The following is a 20,092-nucleotide window of genomic DNA, read 5'->3' on the forward strand; positions in this document are numbered from 1 at the left end:
AAGCTGTACAAACTATTTTTCAACAGAGTAGATTACTTTTGCATTTTCTCTGAATTTATATTAACATTGCAAAACAAAACTGAAGTTGAGGACAGCACTCCTATACACATTCCAACAGGATGGCCTAGTGCTTTAAAGATGTCTACAATATGCACCCTTCCTGATCATTGGCTCATGACAGAAATTTAGATCTTTCTGCTCCAAGAAAACAACCTCTACTTCAACTCCTAAGTACAAAATTTAAGTTCTATTGAAAACTTGTATACAATATAATTTTTATACCTATATGCTTCAGTTTTTTGCTTGAAACAGGAGCCCTACATAAAGATTCATATTCAACAGCATTATTATCCCAAAAAAAGCATTATTACAAAAGGCTATACTTAGCAGAAATATCAAATACAACCATATATGCACAATAACAAAATATTGATATTTATTAAGGATGACAAACAGTATGCTGAAATATAACCATTAAAATTATGTAAATATTTATTGACAAGAAAATATTTTAATACGCTGTTAAGAATAAAACTCCATTTATTCATAAGATGAAAAGGAACTTTAGTAAAGAATACAAAAAGATTGAGTAACATTTAATGAATATTTACTATGTGCAAGTATAAACCAATCATATGAAGTTAAGTAACAGTATTACCTATATTTTTCTTTTCTTTTTTGGCCACACAGCATGGCATGTGGGATCTTAGTTCCCCACTAGGGACTTGAACCCATGCCCTCTGCAGTGGAAGTGCACAGTCTTAACCACTGGATCGCCAGGGAAGTCCCTACTACATTCTAGAGATGAAGAAACTGAAGTTTAGGCATAAAGGACTTGCCAAAGATTACACTGTAAATGCTAGAGTGAAGATAACAATACAAATAGTCGATAATAATCACAGAATCCAAACTCTTAACCATCACACATACAGCGAAACACAGTCTGTCAGGTTAGCTCTTCCTTTTTAAAGGAACTTAATGTGGAAAATTCTTAAAGAGATGGGAATACCAACCACCTGACCTGCCTCTTGAGAAATCTGTATGCAAGTCAGGAAGCAACAGTTAGAACTGACATGGAACAACAGATTCGTTCCAAATCGGGAAAGGAGTACATCAAGGCTGTATACTGTCACCCTGCTTATTTAACTTATATGCAGAGTACACCATGTGAAATGCCGGACTGGATGAAGCACAAGCTGGAATCAAGATTGCCGGGAGAAATATCAATAACCTCAGATATGCAGATGACACAACCTTTATGGCAGAAAGTGAAGAAGAACTAAAGAGCCTCTTGATGAAAGGGAAAGAGGAGAGTGAAAAAGCTGGCTTAAAAATCATGGCATCTGGTCCCATCGCTTCATGGCAAATAGATGGGGAAACAATCGAAACAATGAAGAGACTATTTTGGGGGGCTCCAAAATCACTGCAGATGGTGACTGCAGCCATAAAATTAAAAGACGCTTACTCCTTGGAAGAAAAGTTATGACCAACCTAGACAGCATATTAAAAAGCTGAGACATTACTTTGCAGAAAAAGATCCGTCTGGTCAAAGCTATGGTTTTTCCAGTAGTCATGTATGGATGTGAGAGCTGGGACTATAAAGAAAGGTGAGCGCTGAAAAATTGATACTTTTGAACTGTGATGTTGGAGAAGACTCTGAGAGTCCCTTGGACCGCAAGGGGATCCAAACCAGTCCACCCTAAAGGAAATCAGTCCTGAATATCCGTTGGAAGGACTGATGCTGAAGCTGAAACGCCAATACTTTGGCCACCTAATGTGAAGAACTGACTCATTTGAAAAGACCCTGATGCTGGGAAAGATTGAGGAAGGGAGAAGGGATGACAGAAGATGAGATGGTTGCATGGCATCACCGACTCAATGGACATGCTGCTGCTGCTGCTGTTGCTAAGTTGCTTCACTCGTGTCCGACTCTGTGCGACCCCATAGACGGCAGCCCACCAGGCTCCTCCGTCCATGGGCCTATGCAGGCAAGAACACCGGAGCGGGCTGCCATTGCCTTCTCCCAATGGACCTGAGTGTGAGTAAACTCTGGGAGTTGGTGATGGATAGGGAGGCCTGGCGTGCCACAGCCCATGGGGTTGCAGAGTCGGACACGACTGAGCAACTGAACTGAACATGCTGAAGCAATTACTGGTGATACAGGTTCACAAAATGATTAACAGAAACCCAGATTGCAAAAGGACCTATTCCAAAAGATGAGCAATTTTTTTCAATAGACTATAGTTTACCTCTACAATCATATTAGATCTCCTTTTAACTAAATGTCTTACTACCATGCCATTTAATTTCAGGCAATTCATTTCATGCACGTTACAAAACAAACTGGGTCTCTAAGTTTAGCTTAACGTTTTTAGTATCCGATGGGTAACTAATTTAATTAGTATACAGATGATGTACTAAAGATACAGGTTCTACCAAAATGATGTAAATATTCTTACTTAAAGGAAAAAAAAAATAAAGTGTCAACATTTAAGTATTTCAAAGGCAAAAGTGGTTGTTAAGTTAACCAACTGAAAATGACCCATCTAGTTCACTCACATCAAACAACTTTAATTACCTTAAAAAGACTGGAGGCAATTTTAAAATAAAGCTTCTATTACAAACACAATTATCAAGTTTTGGCATTAAAAAAAAATAAAGGTTCTGCTAAAGCCAAGCAACATTCAGTATGAAATAAATGTAAAGCATGTGGTCTAGGTACTTGGGATGTAGCAGGAATGCTGTAGATGCTGTTACTATAAGAAACTCTCTGGGGACTTCCCTGCTGGCCCAGTGGTTAAGACTCTGAGCTCTCAATGCAGGGGGCCCAGGTTTGATTCCTGGTCAGGGAACTAGATCCCACATGCTGCAACTACGACCTGGTGCAGCCAAATAAATCAATAAATATTAAAAAAAAAAAAAAGAAAGAAAGAAACTCTCTGAAAGTATTTCTGATGTCTTACGCAGACATCCTTGAATTCTTTTCTCTACTTTAGGGATGAAAATACATAGAAGTACTATCCTTCACTCATAAGGACGGTAAATTCACTAAGACTTAAGGACCTCCGATGCAGTCTGCAGACTGAATACTATCAGGCTAGTGCTATTGGAGACAGTCACTGCACCTTCTTGACTGGACACCTTCATTCAAACAGATCCATTTCATAACTGATAGCTGCTCAAGAGACAGGTCTACTGTATCTAAACTTCACCACACAGTAATTTACTTTCTTCATCAAAACGCCAAGAGAAGGAAGCCTTAGTATAAAATTCAAGTATATAGTTGCAGTGAAGCCTGAACATTATTCTTCCTGTAGGGGAAAAGTTGAGTTACTTTCTGGCCACTCCCAAATGTGTCTCCTTTACCCTCTTTCTCTAGAGGTGCGCAGAGATACCATACTATAGTGTTAAGATACAAACATTACATAAGGTTAAACACTGTGAGTCAGAATGCCTGGGTCTGAACCTGGTGCTGTCACTTATTAACTTGTAACCCTGAACAACTACTTAAAGCCTGTTTACCTCAGATATCTCATCTGTTACAGGGAAGATACTAGGAGCTACTTTTTAGTATTGTTTTAAAGATTAAATAAATTCAAACACATAAACACCTGGAAGAGTACCAGGTGCTCAAAAAATATTAGCTATTATTACTCTTTCTACTCTAAAATTTCTAATAAAGTTAATCCCCCAGGTTGCAAGCATCTTAAACAGCAAGAAAGGGGTCTTCTCACAATCTTGTGAGAATTCTGTCTTAGTTCAGGCTGCTGTAATACGTGCTGCAGACTGGGTGGCTTAAACAACATTTATTTCTCACAGTTCTGAGGCTGGCAAGTCCAAGATCAAGGCACAGGCAGATTCAGTGTCTGATGAGGAGCTCCTTCTTGTTTTGCAGGCAGCCACCTTCTTGCTGTATCCTCATACAGCCACAAGAAGTAGCACCTCTCTTGAAGAGCACTAATACCAATCAAAGAGCCTCTTGATGAAGGTGAAAGAGGAGAGTGAAAAAGTTGGCTTAAAACTCAACATTCAGAAAAACTAAGATCATGGCATCCAGTCCCATCACTTCATGGCAAATAGATGGGGAAACAGTGACAGACTTTATTTTGGGGGGGCTCCAAAATCACTGCAGATGGTGACTGCAGCCATGAAATTAAAAAAAACGCTTGCTCCTTAGAAGAAAACTTATGACCAACGTAGACAGCATATTAAAAAGCTGAGACGTTACTTTGCCGACAAAGGTCCATCTAGTCAAAGCTATGGTTTTTCCAGTAGTAAATGAGCGTAGGTATTCTGAACCCAGGTTCCACCCTCTTCTACAGACTCCTCATTTGGAGGCTGTCAAGAATCCTTTCTTTCTCTCTCATTAACCCCTCCACGGAAAATACCATTCTCTTTGTCCCCGCAAAGAAGCCCAGGATTCTTGTGCTTGGCCTTTATTCAAAATACCCTCCCATCCCAAGTGCTGTTATTCTAACTCCTGGGAATTCTTTCATTTTTTGGCCATACCAGCTGGCATGTGGGAGCTTAGTTCTCTGACCAGAGATCAAACCCACACCCCCCACCTTGGAAGTGCAAGTCTAAACCACTGCCAAGGAAGTCCCTATTCTAACTACTGACCCTCAAAATTTTACCCATTCATCACATTTCAACTCCATGTGAAAACTCTTATGATTTCTCCTCCTTTCTCACAATCTGATTTTGATCTCTCTTCCTGTGTACTTCCAGTTCTGGCTCTATTTGTTTTGTATGTCCCTTCTCATTGTGCTTGCATTAAACATACTCACATGATGTCTTACCCTTCCTTTTATGTCCCATTAAGCTGTAAGTTTCTTGAAGACAAAGTTTGGCTTATTTTTATTTCTCCTACAGTTTATTACATACGATATGCACTCAAATATTTGCTGAATCAATGAAAATCCTCCAAAAAGCACTGATGAGGTATAAGGATGAGCAAACTAAAAGGTAAACAATAAAACAAAACTCACTACTTCCTTTAGCCTAATTTTTGTTCAAAAAAATTGTTTCGTTTAAATCAGGGTGGCTTCCTTAACTATTTGTAAGCACTCTCTTTTACCAGAGGGCTCAACTACCTCCTGGAGCCCTTTCCCAATAACACATTTCACTGAGCTCTCTCTCTCATACACAATAAAAAGGTATATGAGAACATGAAGTCATCCAAATTTATTAACCTATTTCCACAACAGTGCAAATAAGGATGAGTTCCCAGGTCTTCTGCATTCTTCCAGGCTCTAAAAAGTACAGTCACTCAATTACCTGAGGATATTCTCTGATGAAGCAAAAGTGCCAAAGATATTTAGTTTCCCAAACAGGCTCCATTTGTAAACACAGGCCACCAGCATAAATAGGAAAGAAGACTGCAATTACAAAAGGTACTGTAGTTACAATAAGAAAATACTTCTTTATAACTTCATGCTTTCGAAATATTTCCAGGGTTCCCTACCAGACCATTAACTCCTTGAGGTCAAGGACTTAATTTTGATCTCCACTGCATGCCCGGAGTCTAGAAAACCATGGACAGAGTACATTCAGTAACTACTAAAAATATCGACATTTTAGAAATTCTGAAGCTCCACAAGAGGACTCAGAATTGAGTCATAATATAACTCACTGTTCCAATGGAATCTGCCTAGATTTGTCATGTTTACACTCCTGTTCTATGTCTAATTCACTGCATTGTCTCACAGTAAACAAAAGCCTTCCTTTTTCCACTGCTCCTCCCTCTTATTTCACTGCAAGCCCAAAAACTATTAAGTATTACTCAGTAAAATTTCCAATGCAAAGGACTAATGCATTTCCTAGATTCTTTGTATAGAGGTATACTGCCATTTACACCTCAGTCTGTCCAAGTTCTATTCAAATGATCATTTAAACTTTCTATGTAGAGTTTAAATGAAAGGCATAATGCCAAATCCTTATCAACACTGGCAGCAGAAGAAATATTATTGACAATGAAAGTTCCCAAAATCTACTGATACGTGTTTACACAAAATACCTTCTTCAAACACCAGTAGGTATGTATGTAAAATAAAGCATCTGAAACCTACCAATATCTTTTTATAAATCTGTAATATCTAAAGGAAAGAGCATAAGCTAAATATATATTGTCCTATGTGTACACAGTTTGATTATAATTTGAAAGAATGTTTCCACAATCCATCCAAACACATGCAAAACTAAGTCAAGATTATAATGACATGGTTCTACTAAACAACTTTATGTCTATAATTGCCTATAATTATCTATAATTATAATATGTCTGTACTGTAATATCTATTAATATAATATTCACTAATTTGGGATGGCTTGTTTTTTAGAGAAAGTTACTGCAGAGAAAAAGAATACAACTTACTACTAACTAAAATGCAAGTCAGAGAGTCCTACTTTATTTTTTTTTTAGATAGTCCTACTTTAATCTTAACAGCCTATCAAAATGCCATTAAACTATACTACCTCAATAAAATGTAATCTATAGCTACAGCATGAGCCAGAGAAGAAAAATATCAGTGGCTGTATTCGTAACGTGTGATCCTGACCACAGCTGATTGGATGATGAGTAGCCACCAGATCCTCAATGATCCAGTTAGATCCTCTCTGCTATGCAACAAGCACTGGGAATCAAGGCCCCTGCAAAGAAGGAAGCATAGCACTGAGAAGAGTTCTAAATGGCCAGAGGGGGTCACTGAGAACAGCTGTCCGAGGCTTTCCATTTCCTGGATCCTGTCTCACCTAAAGCTGGGCTGCACTTTCCCCTCAGGTGTGAAAACTGCACTCCCCTAATGTCTCTTTTTGCTTAAGTTAGTCTGAGTGGGTTGTTTTCCTGTTACCTGCAACCAAAATGTCTTCATTAGAATAAAAGTAATCTACAGTGCTAACCAAAACACTCTTAAAGACCAAAAGGCATTTAAGCAAAAGTAAAAACATGTTAAATCTAGGAGTCATTAACATTTTATAAATAAAAATGTTTTCAAATATTAGTTCCAATCCTAAATGTCAACAAAACAAGATTCGTGTTAAATAAAACTGCTATGCAGACAAGAACATGTGAACAGGCTTGTAGAATTTTGTATTCAACTGATGTCTCTATTCTGAAATCATTAGCAAATTAACATCAGTGTAGATCACATAGATTAGTACCAACTATGCACAGAGTCAGACACAACTAACGACTCACACACACACACACGCCAACATATGTAGAAATTGTATTTGTTAGAGTATTTCTATTCTATCACCTTAAACTCATGGTTCTCAAATTTTAGCATCACACCATGTGGAGTGCTCACTGAAATACAAGGAGGGGGCACTTTTAGAGTTGCTAATTCATTAGGTCTGGAGGGAGCTGCCGGGACTAAATACCCAGGTGATGCTGCTGCTTCTGGTTTCTGTACCACATTTTGAAAACCACAGCAATAGAGTAATGTTCTTAACTTCCCAGAGGATGAGATGATGATGGTAAAGGGACACTTTGAATATCTGATGAAAACGTGTCTTTACACCACACACACACACACACACAAAAACGTGTCCTTACACCACACACACACACAAAGGGCCACTTTGAAAATCTGATGAAAACGTGTCTTTACACCACACACACACACACACAAAAACGTGTCCTTACACCACACACACACACAGAGTAAAGGGCCACTTTGAAAATCTGATGAAAACGTGTCTTTACACCACACACACACACAAAAACGTGTCCTTACACCACACACACACACACACACACACACACACACACACACACACACAGTAAAGGGCCACTTTGACAATCTGATGAAAACGTGTCCTTACACACACACAAAAGGGTTTAGGGAAACTCAGAAGCTCATCCACACTCCTCTTCCAGAGAATTCTAGGTTAAGAAACACATTAAAATAGTAACAATAGGGTCCTTACATATCCATGTTTTTCAAGTACACTTTGGAACTTTCACCTAGTTTATTTCACTCATTCATCCTGGTTTTTTAAAGAGCACAGGCTTTTTCATTCAAATTACTAATTAACATAAAGAATCTGTTTTAGAAACCTACCTGCAAATAATTTCACCTTGTCATTAAAAAAAAAAAAAAGACCACATGATATCTACAAAACAGACAAAATTTGAATCTAGATTTAAACACGAAAGAAAAACATTTAGGAATAATTAAATTATCACATGAAAGACATACAAATACAGGTATGTACCAATACAGGTTTGTTTCAAAAACAAACAAGCCAACCACCTCTAGATTATAGCTAACAAATTCTTTTCTATGAACAGTCATCCCAAAAAGCACATTCTCCACTGAGACCTACACATATACTCTACCATACTAAAGACAAAGCTAAGAAACTCATTCCCTGAAAGCTCACTGGGCCACTGGAAAAATCCGGGTGCATAAGCACTTTTACATACAGTGTAATAATTAGATCATTCATCCTATAAGAGCAGAGAATTTAGGAATTTTGTTTCAAAAGGTTATTAGGTTTACTGTCCTCAAGAGTATCTCTTTCAGTGACTAAAATGTGACAGACACCATAATAAAATCTAAAATATGAAAAGCCATACTGTTTCATTATTTATAGTTCATAAACCTTTATTTCCACATTTGGAAAGTTCTAGATAATGTTTTATTTTTAGTAAAGTGTTCTTTTATGGAAATTAAGATGTTATTTTGGGTATGTAACTTTGATATCGTTGAAAAATGGGTATGTTACAGACTGAATGCTTGTGTCCCTCCAAAATCTATCCAGTGAAACCTAACCTCCAGTGTGATGGTACTTGGAAGTGGGGCTGTGGGAGGCGATTTGGCTCTCTTTGAACTGACCCAGGCCATATAAAGAGGCCATTGGTGGGAATTTCAGTTGAGAGTCCCAGCTAAGCTCCCAGCAGACAGCCAGCTGAACTTGCCAGAAATATTACTGAATAAACCTTCAGATAACATAGGCCCCAGCCCTTGAGACACCCCAGCTGATGCCGAGTGGACCAGACAAGCTGACCCTGCCAAGTTCTGAACAAATTACAAATTCTTGAGCAAATTCTTGTTGTTTCAAGCCACTAAGTTTTGGGGTGGTTTACTGAACATCAACTGATAATTAGAACACCATTAGATGAGTTAAGGACAGATTAAGACCCGTTAAACAGACATTTTTCTCTACTAGATCACCTTTAAAAGTCTATACCATGGAGAAGGAAATGGCAACCCACTCCAGTGTGCTTGCCTTGGAAATCCCATGGACAGAGGAGCCTGGTGGTCTACAGTCTGTAGGGTCTCAAAGAGTCAGACTTGACTTGGCGATCAGACAGCAGCAACACAGCTTTTTGTGTCCCCTGTGCAAAAGGGAGCAGGTGCGAGCTGTTTTGTTATTTGTGTTTTGTTGTTGCAGACGTACACTGTGAAACCTAGATACCACCCTGTGATTTGGGGCTTGAATTCTGTGACTATACATTGCATTTCTTTAAACAGAATAAAGAGGTGCAACAAATGGACTCAAAAAAAAAAAAAAAAAGTCTATACCATACCCAGATTTCTCTAACACCCACACCCCTATATCCACACAACTACTTAAACTCTGATAAACCTTGACCTGGCAACCTCAGTTCAGTTGCTCAGTCGTGTCCAACTCTTTGCGACCCCATGAATCGCAGCACGCCAGGCCTCCCTGTCCATCACAAACTCCAGGAGTTTACTCAAACTCATGTCCATCGAGTCAGTGATGCCATCCAGCCATCTCATCCTCTGTCGTCCCCTTCTCCTCCTGCCCCCATCCCTCCCAGCATCAGGGTCTTTTGCAATGAGTCAACTCTTCGCATGAGGTGGCCAAAGTATTGGAGTTTCAGCTTCAGCATCAGTCCTTCCAATGAACACCCAGGACTGATCTCCTTCAGGATGGACTGGTTGGATCTCCTTGCAGTCCAAGGGACTCTCAAGAGTCTTCTCCAACACCAGAGTTTCAGAAGCATCAATTTCTCGGCACTCAGCTTTCTTCACAGTCCAACTCTCACATCCATACATGACCACTGGAAAAAATAGCCTTGACCAGATGGACCATTGTTGGCAAAGTAATGTCTCTGCTTTTTAATATGCTATAGAAAAAAATAAAGCAAACATTCTTCTCTACTAGACCACCTTTAAAAGTCTATACCATACCCAGATTTCTATAACACCCACACCCCTATATCCACACAACTACTTAAACTCTGATAAACCTTGACCTGGCAACCTCACCTGATGCCAATCCAGCATCTGAGTGACATAATCTTAACTTGGACATACTACATACAACAGAGGTAGTTTAAGACATCATAATTCCATACCACATGTATACCACAGACTATCTCTAGCTAGCCCAGTGCTTACCAACCAACAAACCTAGATAACACCAGCCAGCAGCTCTTCTATTGTGAAACAAAGATAATGCATGGTTTTTGGCTTTAAAGGACCTACCCTGTTTCTCCTGCCCTGCAGCCATCCCTGAGGACCTGCTTACAGACTCTGGGCTGGATCAGGGTCCAAGCTTGGCAATAAAGCTTGTTCACTTAGTGCCCAATCTGTGGTCTCCAACAGTCACTGTGCTTTCTTTAACACTTTGGAGGTCCCACAGAGATCAAATGATTGAGCCACCCAGTGAAGCTGACAGACCATGGACACTTAAGAACCTATTGAGCCCTGGATTTAGCAGAATTTTGGCACCTTCTGATGGTGGCTCAGCTGATTTCTAGCTCTGAGTTTGTTCTGTCCTATCTCAGAAGGTTCTGTTTATTCTGGCTCAGAGCCATCTGGTTTCTCATGGGTAGAGGAAATTTGGTCTCTTTCTTGAGTGACAAAAAGAGAGGGCATCTATTCTATACATTTTCTGTTGTTAATCCACCTATGTCTTATTGAAGAGATTCCTCAGAAAACTCATGGTTTGGACCAGAATCAAGGACTGCAGGCACTAAACAACAGGGTTTCTTTCAACTGCCGAGGTATTCTGTATACATTTGTCTGCCAGGTGGAAAAAGAATCTCCTTCTTGGCATTTACTTAAAGGACTGTCAATTCAAAGAATCAAGTATATGTATATTCATTTTAGTCCATGTTCATATACATGTCTAATAATACGGCATAACTACAAGGATAGTTCATAACTAAAGGATAGTTCATAAAGTAGTAGTCACTTTGGAGAACTTAAAAGATTTCAGCAAGGACTATTCCCAAGGCCATGGTATGCCTTTTTAAACTGGTACACCAAGACATCTAAATGCCTCAGATACTCAAAATTAACTTCCTTGAAGGATTCCCTGGCAAATGCTAAAGCAAAGGCAACTTCTCTGTTCCCAGCTTTCTGCCTCCAAAATTCAGCCTTTATCCCACCTTCCAGAATCCTAATGTACTGACTCCTCAGATGAAGACTTCAATCCTTCTCTCACAACTTCTTTATTATCACAGCTTGCCCTAATATCTTCCTCCCTTGGCGATCACAGTCCTATCTCCTCCCCTGTTGCAGATTATCCACATGAGGGACAGACAATCACTCAATTTGCATTACAGAGTTATCCATCTCACTCTTTAAAAGAAGGTCATAGGTCATGCTGCTACTTTCAACTCTTGGTCAGAAAGAATACCCCAGCCCACTGAGAACCAAAGGTTTAGAGGAGTTCAGAGTATTTTTAGACGCCGACACACCCCAGACTTTCCAGAGCTTCACAGGCTTATCCAGAACACTAGTTTCCTTAACAGAAGGTTTGAAAAACACAGGTTGGGGTTCTAATGCACTATCACAAATTAGAACAGATTTTAAAGAAAGCTAAAGACACAGAAAACTGCTTCTGGCCATCCCAGATGCCTTTCTTATCAAAGTACAACAGACCAAAATCCAAAATTACAAGCAAAATTATTCATAATCAGAAATTCTAGAAACTTTTAGGAAATACTTTAATATAGACCACTACAAGATGTTCTCAGCCTTTTAACGAATTAAAGCCAGAAATATAGAAAGATGGTAACGATAACCCTGTATGCAAGACAAAAAAAGAGACACAGATGTATAGAACAGACTTTTGGACTCTATGGGAGAAGGTGAGGGTGGGATGATCTGAGAGAACAGCATCAAAACATATATGTTATCAAGTGTGAAACAGATCGCCAGTCCAGGTTGGACACATGAGACAAGTGCTCGGGGCTGGTGCACTGGGATGACCCAGAGGGATGGGATGGGGAGGGAGGTGGGAGGGGGGTTCAGGATGGGGAACACATGTAAATCCATGGCTGATTCATGTCAATGTATGGCAAAACCCACTACAATACTGTAAAGTAATTAGCCTCCAACTAATAAAAATAATTGGGGGAAAAAAAAAACCAGAAATAACCAGATTAGTGAGAAGAATGCCAGTGGACTGGCAAATAGATCACTTAGATGAGTTACAACAGAAAACTGTCAAAGAACTCTAAAAGATTGAAAAGGAAAAAGACCCGCAAGTTCCCTTCAAATTAAACAAGTTACTCAAAATCTAACATTCCCTCCTCTGACAGATAAGAACTGTCGGAGAGGGTTTGCTAGATACATTAAGAATTCAGATGCTAGAAAAGTGACTATCCCTTAAAAACTGAGAAAGGAGTCAAACCAAATTAAAGATGCACAGTAATGACATACCTCTGAGCATCTCAACAATACCCTATTATCCTTTCTGCTGTTACGAGACAAAATGAATTTTCTGTTGAAAAACAGAGCTGCAATTTCCTGGGCACAGGGCCTTCATCTCTATTCTAAATCCCTTTCTACTCTTCCTGATAGTACAAAAAGAATAACAGTAGTGAAAGTGAAAGTGAAGTCGCTCAGCCGTATCCGACTTTTTGCGACCCCATGGACTGTAGCCCCGCAGGCTCCTCAGTCCATGGGATTTTCCAGGCATGAATATGGAGTGGGTTGCTACCTCCTTCTCCAGGGGATCTTCCCGACCCAGGGATCGAACCCAGGTCTCCCGCATTGTAGGTGGACGCTTTACCATCTGACTTACCATCACCAATAACCCTATTATCTTCCCAGTCTCCCAATATTTGCCAATTTCAATTAGTCTATTAGAAAAGGAAGATATCTTCCTAAGTGTAATCTTTCTTCTGGATAATTTACTAGGTTGAGGATTATTATGTAAGTAGTATGTCAAATTAAATGTTCGACAGAAGGCATATGTATTTTAGAGATCACAAATGAAAGGTATACACAAAGCTAAATTATAGCCACTGCAGACACCCATGCTTTCTTGCACACACTGGCTTCTCTTAAACCACCCTTAGATCAGACACCTGTACTCCTGGAGCTAAAGATTTTACTGACACAGGTAGAATAGATGATGCTGACTCTTATTTAAGAGTTCAAACTCTTAAGATTCAGTTATACATTATATGTATATATTCTTTTCAGATTATTTTCCATTATAGGTTATTACAAGATATCGGGTATAGTTCCCTGTGCTATACAGTAGGTCCTTGTTGGTTATCTATTTTATATATAGTAGTGTGTATATGTTGGGCTTCCCTGGTAGCTCAGTTGGTAAAGAATCCACCTTCAGTGCAGGAGACCCTGGTTCAATCCCTGGCTCAGGAAGATCCACTGAAGAAGGGATAGGCTACCCACTCCAGTATTCTTGGGCTTCCATCGGGGCTTAGCTGGCAGAATCCACCTGCAATGTGGGAGGCCTGGGTTTGATATGTATACATTAATCCCAAACTCCTAATTTATCCCTTCCCTTCTTCCCGTCTTTGGTAACCAGAAATTTGTTTTCTATATTTGGGAGTATATTCCTGCTCTGTAAATAAATTCACTTGTATCATTTTTTAGATACCACATATAAGCAATATCGTATGATATTTGTCTTTCTCTGACTTACTTCACTTAGTATGGCCATCTCTAGGTCCATTACTTAATAATAAGTAATAAATAGCACTGTCCACACCAGAAGACTACTGCTTATTGAGACATTCCCTTTCTGTATTTGGTGGTACCTTCTCCACTCAACTTGATGTTCGCGATTCTTGTTACTTCTAAGCAACATTGAACACTTCTGTCAACCATCTTACCTCTCATGAAGTCGATTTTTTTTTCACTTTGTGTATCACTCTTCAACTCTGTTCAACACCTAATCATGTAACAATACTGCCTTGTCAGATGATGGAGAACTACATGACTTTTCAGTTCAGTTTAGTTGTGTCCGACTCTTTGCGACCCCATGAATCGCAGCACACCAGGCCTCCCTGTCCATCACAAACTCCAGTTTATTCAAACTCATGTCCATCGAGTCAGTGATGCCATCCAGCCATCTCATTCTCTTTCATCCCCTTCTCCTCCTGCCTCCAATCCCTCCCAGCATCAGGGTCTTTTGCAATGAGTCAACTCTTCGCATGAGGTGGCCAAAGTATTGGAGTTTCAGCTTCAGCATCAGTCCTTCCAATGAACACCCAGGACTGATCTCCTTCAGGATGGACTGGTTGGATCTCCTTGCAGTCCAAGGGACTTTCAAGAGTCTTCTCCAACACCACAGTTCATAAACATCAATTGTTCGGCGCTCAGCTTTCTTCACAGTCCAACTCTCACATCCATACATGACTACTGGAAAAACCATAGCCTTGCCTAGATGGACCTTTGTGGGCAAAGTAATATCTCTGCTTTTTAATATGCTATCTACGTTGGTCATAACTTTCCTTCCAAGGAGTAAGCGTCTTTTAATTTCATGGCTGCAGTCACCATCTGCAGTGATTGCTGCAGTCACCATCTGCAGTGATTTTGGAGCCCAAAAAAATAAAGTCTGTCATTATTTCCACTGTTTCCCCATCTATTTGCTATGAAGTGATGGGACCGGATACCATGATCTTAGTTTTATGAATGTTGAGCTTTAAGCCAACTTTTTCACTCTCCTCTTTCACCTTCATCAAGAGGCTTTTTAGTTCCTCTTCACTTTCTGCCATAAGGGTGGTGTCATCTGCATGTCTGAGGTTATTGATATTTCTCCTGGCAGTCTTGATTCCAGCTTGTGCTTCTTCCAGCCCAGCGTTTCTCATGATGTACTCTGCATATAAGTTAAATAAGCAGGGTGACAGTATACAGCCTTGACGTACTCCTTTTCCTATTTGGAACCAGTCTGTTGTTCCATGTCCAGCTCTAACTGTTGTTTCCTGACCTGCATACAGGTTTCTCAAGAGGCAGGTCAGGTGGTCTGGTATTCCCATCTTCTTCAGAATTTTCCAAAGTTTATTGTGATCCATACAGTCAAAGGCTTTGGCATAGTCAATAAAGCAGAAGTAGATATTTTTCTGGAACTCTCTTGCTTTTTCGATGATCCAGCGGATGTTGGCAATTTGATCTCTGGTTCCTCTGCCTTTTCTAAAACCAGCTTGAACATCTGGAAGTTCTCGGTTCACGTATTGCTGAAGCCTGGCTTGGAGAATTTTGAGCATTACTTTACTAGCGTGTGAGATGAGTGTAATCGTGTGGTAGTTTGAACATTCTTTGGGATTGCCCTTCTTTGGGATTGGAATGGAAACTGATCTTTTCCAGTCCTGTGGCCACTGCCGAGTTTTCCAAATTTGCTGGCATATTGAGTGCAGCACTTTCACAGCATCATCTTTCAGGATTTGAAATAGCTCAACTGGAATTCCATCACCTCCACTAGCTTTGTTTGTAGTGATGCTTTCTAAGGCCCACTTGACTTCACATTCCAGCATGTCTGGTTCTAGGTGAGTGGTCACACCATCGTGATTATCTGGGTCGTGAAGATCTTTTTTGTACAGTTCTTCTGTGTATTCTTGCCACATCTTCTTAATATCTTCTGCTTCTGTTAGGTCCATACCATTTCTGTCCTTTATTGTGCCCATCTTTGCATGGAATGTTCCCTTGGTATCTCTAATTTTCTTGAAGAGATCTCTAGTCTTTCCCATTCCGTTGTTTTCCTCTATTTCTTTGCACTGATCGCTGAGGAAGGCTTTCTTATCTCTCCTGGCTATTCTTTGGAACTCTGCATTCAAATGGGAATATCTTTCCTTTTCTCCTTTGTTTTTTTTGCTTCTCTTCTTTTCACAGCTATTTGTAAGGCCTCCTCAGGCAATCATTTTGATTCCATTTTGCATTTCTTTTCCATGGGGGTGGTCTTGATCCCTGTCTCCTGTACAATGTCAGGAACCTCCATCCATAGTTCATCAGGCTCTCTGTCTATCAGATCTAGTCCCTTAAATCTATTTCTCACTTCCACTGTATAGTCATAAGGGATTTGATTTAGGTCATACCTGAATGGTCTAGTGGTTTTCCCTACTTTCTTCAATTTAAGTCTGAATTTGGCAATAAGGAGTTCATGATCTGAGCCACAGTCAGCTCCTGGTCTTGTTTTTGCTGACTCTATAGAGCTTCTCCATCTTTGGCTGCAAAGAATATAATCAATCTGATTTCCGTGTTGACCATCTGGTGATGTCCATGTGTAGAGTCTTCTCTTGTGTTGTTGGAAGAGGGTGTTTGCTATGATCAGTGCGTTCTCTTGGCAAAACTCTACTAGCCTTTGCCCTGCTTCATTCTGTACTCCAAGGCTAAATTTGCCTGTTACTCCAGGTGTTTCTTCACTTCCGACTTTTGCATTTCAGTCCCCTATAATGCAAAAGACATCTTTTTTGGGTATTAGTTCTAAAAGGTCTTGTAGCTACCCCACGCCCGAGGTCAGGGGCGGCAGCCAAGAGGAGCAACCCCACATCCAAGGAGCAGCGGCTGTGCAGGCGCAGGAGGGCCAAGAGGAGCTACTCCACATTCAAGGTCAGGAGGGGCGGCCATGAGAAGATACTCCTCACCCAAGGTAAGGAGCAGCGGCAGAGCTTTGCTAGAGCAGCTGTAAAGAGATACCCCACGTCCAAGGTAAGAGAAACCCAAGTAAGATGGTAGGTGTTGCAAGAGGGCATCAGAGGGCAGACACACTGAAGCCATAATCACAGAAAACTAGCCAATCTGATCACAGGATCACAGGACCACAGTCCTGTCTAACTCAGTGAAACTAAGCCATGCTGTGTGGGGCCACCCAAGACGGACGTGGAGAGGTCTGACAGAATGTGGTCCACTGGAGAAGGGAATGGCAAACCACTTTAGTATTCTTGACTTGAGAACCCCATGAACAGTATGAAAAGGCAAAATGATAGGATACTGAAAGAGGAACTCCCCAGGTTGATAGGTGCCCAATATGCTACTGGAGATCAGTGGAGAAATAACTCCAGAAAGAATGAAGGGATGGAGCCAAAGCAAAAACAATACCCAGTTGTGGATGTGACTGGTGATAGAAGCAAGGTCCGATGCTGTAAAGAGCAATACTGCATAGGAACTTGGAATGTTAGGTCCATGAATCAAGGCAAATTGGAAGTGGTCAAACAGGAGATGGCAAGAGTGAACGTCAACATTCTAGAAATCAGCGAACTAAAATGGAGTGGAATGGGTGAATTTAACTCAGATGACCATTATATCTACTACTGTGGGCAGGAATCCCTTAGAAGAAATGGAGTAGCCATCATGGTCAACAAAAGAGTCCGAAATGCAGTACTTGGATGCAATCTCAAAAATGACAGAATGATCTCTATTAGTTTCCAAGGCAAACCATTCAATATCATGGTAAACCAAGCCTATGCCCCAACCAGTAACGCTGAAGAAGCTGAAGTTGAACGGTTCTATGAAGACCTACCAGACCTTTTAGAACTAACATGACTTTTACAGTAACTCAAAACTGAATTATGCCCAGTTCTGAGCCTACAGATACCACTTTTGTCAACTCTGATTTAATATTGTTTGTGGAAGAACTTACCTTAAAAAATACAAAGGTATTCCCTGTGTAGGGTACAATGTTGCCACTGAATATGTAGGCAGAGGCAGGGTCACTGCTTAGTGAAACAGGGGGCCCGGCCCTACCTTCCTATCAAATAGTCAAGGAATTCCTTTCATTGGAAGAGGTACACAGAAACTCTGTAACACCCCTCTCTTCACCAGAAACTCCACTTCTCCCCCAAAGTTTCAGAAACCTTTCCTTTTCCCTAGCCTAAAGTTTTGCCACTATTAATAATGGCCATGCAATTGTTCCCTCAGAGCCGACAGAGACTTTCTTCCTATTTGTAATCATTACAATATGCCCAACACAACTGGGATCCACCTCCACTAAAAACTTATTCAACTTATTCTGTACTCTTACATGCAATTTCACCAAATACTGTCAACGACTAACCTGATTTACCCAGGCTCTTACCCAGAAACTGTAAACTACCTTTCCTCTCTGCTAAGGACCATTTCAGGTCCTCCTGTCAACAGCTACAACAGTCAAACTTCAAGGAGTAGATGCATGGGTGTGTATGTCACAACTGAAACAAGCTCCTAATTCAGACCAGGAGATTTCCATGCCCCTGAGTGACCCTAGACTGAGCCTCATTTAAAAGAACTCTAGAAGCAGATGATTCTAAGAAACAAAATTTGCCCCAAAACCACAGATCAAACTGATGACTACATATAAAGACAGTTTCTACATAAGATATTGGGACAAAACACAGAATGATATGCTCTTTTTTTAAAAAAAACAACTGTTATAGTATTCTTCTGCTGATTTAACTCAAACACCAAGTGACTGTTGTTCTCTGTTAGCATAATGAGACTGACTTTAACTATGTTTAGCTCCATTTGTAGGTACACTGTAAATCCACCTATACTAAGGCCTGTACACTGGCAGCTAGCCACACACTATCATCTCAAGACAGGCACATACATACATACTCAGAACACATACACAGACTACTTCTGGCCAGTCCAGTGCTATCTGACCAACAAATACCTTTATCATCAGCCTATCAACAACATTCAGAGACACTGCTTTCCTTACAAAACAGGTATCTAATACAAAACATGTATATACCTAGGCTCTGTGCTAGATCAGGCTCCCTGTTCGGCAGTAAAATTTATTCATTCAATGCTCAATTTTTGGTCTCTAATAGTCTTCTCTGTTCTCTGTAGTAACTGTTTCTAGGGTTCCCCCCACTATTAAATTCTGATTCATATCTCTCCCTTTCCTCTTCAATTTTAACAGCACTATCAATCCATTACTTTTCCAGCAGTCATGCAGGAAAGTGACAGTTGAACCATAAAGAAAGTTGAGTGACAAAGAAATGATGCTTTCAAATTGTGGTGCTAAAGAAGACTCCTGAGGTCCCTTGGACTGCAAGGAGATCAAACCAGTCAATCCTAAAGAACCCTGAATATTCATTGAAGGACTGACGCTGAAGCTCTAATACTTTGGCCAAGAGATGCAAAGAGGTAACTAACTGTGATACTGGGAAAGATTGAGGGCAGGAGAAGAAGGGGGCAACAGAGGATGAGATGGTTGGATGGTATCACCGACTCAATGGACATGAGTTTGAATAAACTCCCAGAGATAGTGAAAGACAGGGAAGCCTGGCGTGCTACAGTCCAGGGGGTCACAAAGAGTCGAAACGACTTAGCGATTGAACCACCACCACCAATTCACACAGTCATCAAGGCAGTTTAGAAACTAATCTTTATCCCTCATCCATACACTTTCTACAGTAAACTGTCTAAAACAGAACTCAGATTCTATCATTACTTGCTTAAAATTCTTCAGTGGCTTGCCAAAACACCTTAGCCACACATGGTACTTCAAAATTTGATTCCCGAACACCATATTCTCCAGCATAACCTCCTATACTCACATGTACCCTTCAACCACTATACTCCTTCAAAACAGAATAACCTCTTCTCTATCCCAGCTTACACACCTGGCTAAACACTGCTGCTGCTAAGTCGCCTCAGTAATGTCCAACCCTTAGCGACCCCATGGACTGCAGCCCACCAGGCTCCTCTGTCCACAGGATTTTCCAGGCAAGAGTACTGGAGTAGGGTGCCATTGCCGCCTCTGGGCTAAACACTACTAATCCTGAAAAACATTTCCCAGCAGAAAGTGATCCTGAGCACCTAACTAGGCCTCTACCAGTCTGGTCAGGTTTGGTTTTCCTTCCTTAATCTTCTTACAGTACTGTGTTTATTTCTACCATTGCACTTAACAACATATATTGAAATGCCACACT

General features: G+C 40.4%; 1 protein-coding gene across 1 annotated transcript in view; it reads right to left on the reverse strand.

Moving 5' to 3' along the window:
* SMURF2 (SMAD specific E3 ubiquitin protein ligase 2) overlaps positions 1-20,092 on the reverse strand; it is a 114,373-nt gene that overhangs the window by 54,928 nt on the left and 39,353 nt on the right. The window lies entirely within an intron of this gene.

Source organism: Cervus elaphus, chromosome 5 (assembly GCF_910594005.1).
Source record: "Cervus elaphus chromosome 5, mCerEla1.1, whole genome shotgun sequence".
Classification (NCBI taxonomy): domain Eukaryota; kingdom Metazoa; phylum Chordata; class Mammalia; order Artiodactyla; family Cervidae; genus Cervus; species Cervus elaphus.